The sequence below is a fragment of the Anoplophora glabripennis genome, unplaced genomic scaffold (genome assembly GCF_000390285.2).
Source record: "Anoplophora glabripennis isolate ALB-LARVAE unplaced genomic scaffold, Agla_2.0 scaffold70, whole genome shotgun sequence".
Lineage (NCBI taxonomy): Eukaryota > Metazoa > Arthropoda > Insecta > Coleoptera > Cerambycidae > Anoplophora > Anoplophora glabripennis.
This window is the reverse complement of record NW_019416247.1, coordinates 1,597,941-1,604,995: the sequence shown is the minus strand read 5'-3', so window position 1 is coordinate 1,604,995 and position 7,055 is coordinate 1,597,941.

The following is a 7,055-nucleotide window of genomic DNA, read 5'->3' as shown; positions in this document are numbered from 1 at the left end:
CCCCCCCCCCCCCCCCGGCTCGGATGCGAGGCGCGAAGTCACGGGGCACCCGCGCGGCCCTGTCGAATCACGGCGACACGAAATTAATATCGTTGCGCATTATTTTGATTTTGCTATATCTCCTAAGGTATTCATTTAATTTGCATGGTGTAAAGGGAAAAAATAATCTTCATGAAATGCTCAAGCCAACTAACGTATTTAAAATGATAAGGATTAAAATTGATTGAAAACAGCATGAAAATCGGTGCAGTTTGAGTTTATCGCGAACAGACAGACAGACAGACAGACGCGGCAGAGAGCTTTGTTTTATAATATGTAGTGATTAGCCTTACATGTTCTTTTATTGTATTATATTAATGTAAACGTTGAACATCATCTCATTTCAGTTTTCACCCATTCTCAATTTGATTGAAGATTTTCTAATTGCAAAATTTTTAAATACGTCTCTGTTTATTACACACAACTGATGAATTGTGGAGGGTCACTGGATATCTAAAATGATGCGCGTCTTCCGATTTCCGCGCATCTGAATTTGCTGGTTTACATATGCAGTGCAGTAGATATGCGTGCGTGAGCATCTTGATATAGATACATCAACATTTGAATATATCGCTCTACTAGAAACAGCCACTATCATATGCCAATTTGCATGAAGATCGTACAATTACGGCTTCCTCCTCGACGGGGCTAGCGCATAAATTAATGCGGGCTTTAATTGATTTTTAATAATAGCTCATTATCTAGCCGCTGCAAATTGTGGAGGCATGTTCGACTTTCAGGTTACACTATTTTCCCGATGTAACATGTTGTTTTGTGTGTAACAGCCTGTAGATACGTGTTATTATCGGCCGGCGCTATTCTCTGAACGACCGTGGACAAATTGCAACGGAATTTTTTCGAAACGCGATCCGTAAGAGTTAATGAGTAGAATTAGTCGAAGTGGGATGTTACCGTCAATCAAAGATGAAGGATTTATTACAGGAACACTCAGTTTTTGCCATTCCGAGGCGTATTTTTCAAATTTGCCGCCAAAGCAGTGGTCACTTGATATACAGTGCAATTCATCTTGAAGAGACTCCTCGGAACACAGGGATCGACGAAATTTATTCGTACTTCACCATACGCAAATTTTTTTTGACAAAAACTTAAGTATGTTAAAAATCTATAAACTTGTTTACAAATAAATAAAGAAACATAGAAAATAGGAACATCAAACAGGATTTATTTCAAGATAAAATTAAGTAAACATTACACAAAAAATAAATCGAAGAATTTTCAACGAAATAATTTATTTTCAATATTTTTTTTTATTTATTTGTAGATAAGTTTGTCAATATGTTTAAGCCATTGGATATTAGCAACTGACCGAATGAAATTGGAACATACTGTATATCAAATCATTTATTAAATTTGAAAGAGACAAGATACCTGATTTTTTTCCAAAATTTCCGTAATAAAAATGTTTTTTATGAGTAGCAAACTTATCAAGGCAAAAAAAAATCCACCAGATTTTGGAGTAAAAATCGTAATTTCAAATATGTATACAGTTTCTTCTTCAAAATTCGAGTTCAAATAAAATTTTAAGCTAAAGCCCTAAAATTCGAAACATTACCTAATCTGTTTTCGAAACAATTATCGAAATTTCAAGTTTAATCTTGAAATATCAAGAATGAGTTCGAGTTTGTGTTCAAAATTCAAGTTTTAACTTGAAACTGTAATAAAGAAAAGCCACTGATTTAGAATATAAATACAAAATTTTATTGAGAACGCGAAATTTTTCGTTTAAAGTTTAAAGTTTCAAGTTTAAATTTCGAGTTTAACTACTAAAATTCGTATTTGAACATTGCCTAAAGTGCTGTTAGAAAGAAACAATCGAAATGTTAAGCATAAACTTGGAATTTCCATAATAAATATGGTTCTTATGAGTTGGAAAGTATAGAAAAACAACAAATTTTATTTTTATGCCATACACTAATTTTTTTGTTCAAAATTGGAGTTCCAACTTCTCAAGGTTACACATTAGTTCCAGATAGAGTACTACTTAACCTGTTATTACAACGCAACGGGAATTTCAAGTTTAAACTTGAAAATTTCTAACTTGAACTCGAATATCATCTCGAAATTCAAATTTTAACTCCAAATTTCCGTATTAAAGATGTTTTTTATGAATTTGAACTTTACCAATGCATAGAAATGCTGCTGGTTCGAATACGAAGCGAAATCTTAACTCTATATTATTTTTTTGTTCAAACTTAAAATATCTAGTATAAACACAAAAGTTTAAATTTCAATACTAACTAATCGTTATTCGAAACAAAACCGCAAAACTTGCACTTAAGTTTGAACTGGAAATTTCAGTTATCAATTCGAAATGTTCATGTTCGAAGTTGAGAGAAAATACACTATTTTTTAAATTGATTAAAATATGTTTTCTTGAAAAAACAACTGAAATAAAAACATCGAAATTAACGAGGCTAGAAAAGGGTACCTGTAGGGAGACTAGCTCGTCACATTGCGGAAGTGCCACTAGCTGGGAGCGAAACTTGTTTATCTATTATAGGTTAGGTTCTTTGTTTGACAATGAGTATCGTTTTATCACTTTTATCTTTATCTGTTTTCTCAAAGAGTATTACAGTGGGTCGAAAAAATGGTGTTTTGTTCCTGTGTGTACGAAGGTTTCAATAAATAAAACAAAAAGTGTACCAGCTAATTTCCAAAGAAAAAATCGGTGATTTAATGTGGCTAGATAAGAGTTTAGATACGTTTCCATAAAAACCCATTTTTGTTGCTGTAAAGATCATTTTCATTGTAAGTAAGACACGACAATAATAAATTTTGGTTATTGTAGTATTGTCTTGACCTAGATTATGTTAAAGGTCGTTTAAAAAAATACTTTTGTTAACAGCATTTATAAAAATCGGCAACCGGTTATGCAAGATTTTTGCATCTGTCTTCTCGATATAGCATTTAATTTGTAACACCCTGTATAACAATGTATCGTACTGTATAGTTCTTACGACTTATTTACATACAAAGTTATTTACTGTTTCGCTTTTACACTACTGGATTCAGCTTGATTTAATTCTCAAAAATTTCGACGAAACACACGCTTGACAGATTATTATATGAGTCTGCATTTTGAAAACCTCTTTCCATTTTAGTATGTTGCCTTACCTTAATTAGAATTAAATAAACTACAAAAGGAAGGACACGACGGCGACGGTACGGAAATGTCAAACAACATATTCTAGAATGCTGCAAACTGTTACATGAAAACCTAAATACTAATTATTTCGTGCCAGCCTATTCCGCATCGTGACGTCACAGAGCGTTTTGCGCGTTCAGAGAAATATTGATATTTTTCCCATATAAGTAATTTTTTGAATTTTGTAAAACATTGTAGATGTGTGTTTATGTTTAACCATTTCATGATCTTTACACAAAATTAATTATTCTACAACTTCCTGATGAAGGCATTGTGTTTTAAAATAGGGGATGTTCGTGATCATTCCTGGTTACCGACCGCGAGGCGATCGTTTAACAAAAAAACGGAAGAAAATGTCACGTGTCTACAACGCAAACCGTACAATCAAACGACTCCTCCTACTGCGCTGGGATCGACAACTGACCGCTAAATGTGTAGGTAATTATGAACTTCACTCTACTCATAATTGTTAATACACATGTCAGTTGGAACGGTGTACGCCGTTCTCAAAACTGCTGCTCTTGCGAAACTGATTAGTTATTATTATTGTTTCTCCTGGAACTATAACACACACCTAACTGCATTATGCGCGGCTGTGCTAATGGCAAGAACAACATAATTTTTCTACATCGAAGGGGATTGGTCTTCTGGACAGTAATCATTATGTCGTGCGACAAAATTAACCGCGTGGACAATGGGATTTACACAGGCATGGCGTAGGGTACATTTAGGTCACCGAATCTGGTTTTGTAACGTCTTGATACAATTAAATTGATCTAGTAATTTTGACGAACCCAGCGAAGTTGCTCAACTAGATCAGAAACAAGTGTCTTTTGTTCCAAACAAAATTACAAGCATAGCAAACTAATAATAAAAAATACATACACATAATTACGTATAAATGAAGACATTGATTCACAATATATGTAAACCAACTGGTTTGTATGTGAAGAAACTAGTAGTGCTTTATATGTATATGTTCTATAAAAACATGGCACAGGAAGAAAGTACTCACTAAGTGTAAAAATGAGGAATATATTTTCAAAACTGATTACTGGAGATCTGAAATGTTAGAACAGCTACAATGTGGTACAATGTTGGCTGTGTCTATTTTTCTACACTAAACGCTTACCATAAAATATATAGGTATAGTACATAATAATAAATACCGACAAAGGTTAAGAAAATAATAATTTCGTACTCGCGTAGGACATAACACAGGCCCACAAACAGAAATCGGAAAGTCCTTTTTTCCAGACTTTTAGCTTTATGTTTTTGGGGTCGCTGATCACAATCCCTGTGTCCATATGACCCCATCGCATCTAGATGAAGGTCAAATGATGGTCAAACACATTGACTCGAATGACACAATTTTTTTGACCCCGAATTTTGAAATACGTTCGAATACGCCTCAACCTGTTGATTCAACCAGTTGACCTTTCTTCTTTTGGGGTCACTGATCACGATTCCGGTATTCATAATTATGATCTCATCACGCCTAGATCAAGGCCAAATGAATGTCAAACACATTAACTGGAATGATATAATTTTCTTAACCCCGGACTCTGAAAGAGCGGAAAATTTTCCGTCCGGATACGCTTCTACCTGTTGGTCGAGCCGACCTCTGAAGGTCATTTGCAGATTATATGACGATCATCAACTACTTTACATTTTAGTAATCCCATTATCCGCGGCATTGTACAATAACTTGTACATGTCTGCATCTGATCTGAAGCTTCGCATCGATCAATTTATTCGATACGTACCTAGCGACCTAGCGTGCGGGTGAACAATCCAGGTTTTTTGCTGAGGGACGTTAGCCGTGCATTTCATTGTCGTTTTGGGTGCGTGAGTGAGTTCGACACTTTGCTTGGTCGAGTGTATGGCACGTGTTTTTATGGCAGTCAGTAGCATTGTGTATTGTGAGCATAGAGCGGCACACGGCTTGACCACAGATTTAGCCTATGTCTGCTACTACAACGCATATTGCCGCTAACTACTAGTATAAAATAGATTACTACTGAAGGAAGAAAAGGAAGAAGGAAGGAATAAACATATAAACAAGAAACATTAGCTATATTGAAAATTTAAAAAAAGTGTTGAAATTTTTAAAACTGATTAATTATAAAATCTCTGGTTTTATTTTTAAGGCTATGAATTGATTTAACATTTCAATTTAGAATTATAGAATTTTGGACCAAGATAGAACAGTTTTTAAAGTTTTTTTACAGAGAGATGTTTTAAATTTTTAACATAAAGTGGATCTAGAATTATTACCAACAGTGACTGTTACGAAAATTTCATATTCCATCTCTCGTAAAGCAGTATGAAGAATACTGTTAATGTTAGTATGTATAATTTGGTTGTTGTGCCTCTTGCTACCTAAACCAACTATAAAATTTTACACGGTATTGAAAATCATTTGCAGTCAGAGCCTGCACAGATTGTACATGGTAAGGGTGCAGTAATTGTTCCCATATCACACACTAATGTTTGAAATATGTGCAAAAGCGCGAATACTGCGGTTCGGGTTGTCCTCGATAAGGTGTAAAATACCTTTCCCCCTATTTAAGATATGTTGCGGTCTTTCTTGTGCACGACCTTCATTCGTTGGGTTCAGATTGAATTTGATCTAGTTACTGCGTTGTAAACAGTTAAGTTGATTAAGTCGGGCGATGCAGGGCGGGCCTAAATTTCGCGTAATAATTCTTGATAAATTTTCTGCAACATGTCACACGTTTAATTTAATGAAAATCGTTTACTTTGAAGTAATTACCTCTTTGAAGGAACGCAGTTATTCCAGAAACATCCTGTATACATACATATACAAACACGTGAAAATAAAATAGAAGAAATGCACATATTATTAGGTAAAAATATTTTCAATAATGTCGTTTTACGATACATCTTGTTCGACATCTTATACACTCCATTCTCTTAATTTTTCTGAAAACGATAATTCTTAAAAAATATTTAGAATAGATAGACGTCACAGAGTGAAACAACTGAATTTAAAACATTAAACTGTCCAAACAAATTTCTTTCTCATCAGGTATATGCAAATAGGAACTAATAAAAGTTTATACAGTCGAACGACACAACAGTATGTAATGAGTATGGGTAACGGAAAACGTACTTAATATACATTGAAATTAATACGACCAAGCAACATTTGGGTATTCAAAAATATTCAAATGTATGCAATTCGGTATTCGTTTTGCATTGACGATCGACATCAGAACCAGAAACAGATATCGATAACCGGTCCAAAGGCAAATATATGAGTGGGTATGAAGTAGCATTCGAACGATGATTTTGAACCGTGATCGGTCATATTTATAATACAGATTATGTTCTAAATGAGACATAAAATTCCATATAATGAAAAATTGCGAGTAAAAAATTAAATCAAATTAATAAACTAAATACCTTATTGACTGCAGTTATTTATTTATGGTACAGTTAGTAGTAAAGAAGAAAAAGTAAAAAAAAAGTAAAGTACAGCTAGTAGCCCATATCGTCTAGAAGTTCTGAGCCTTCGACGAAGATCTCGAGGAATAGAAGCTCTCAAAGCTTCTAAACCAGGTATTCTCAGGAGGTCTTACAAATGCATAGTGCAAAGACAAGATAATGGACACCAGAGTACGTACTCGCAATACCAAATAAGCAAAAAAAAAAATAAACAGAGGAAAAACTAAATGTCATGTTCTTGATGTTTTCTGTAATTGTTTTTTGTCTGGTGTCATAAAATAAAATGGCATGACACTTGAAAATAAAAGGAATAACGTACGTAAAATTTAAAAAATTAAATGACTTCTGTCAACACCAAATCAGAAAACGTAGCTGGTCA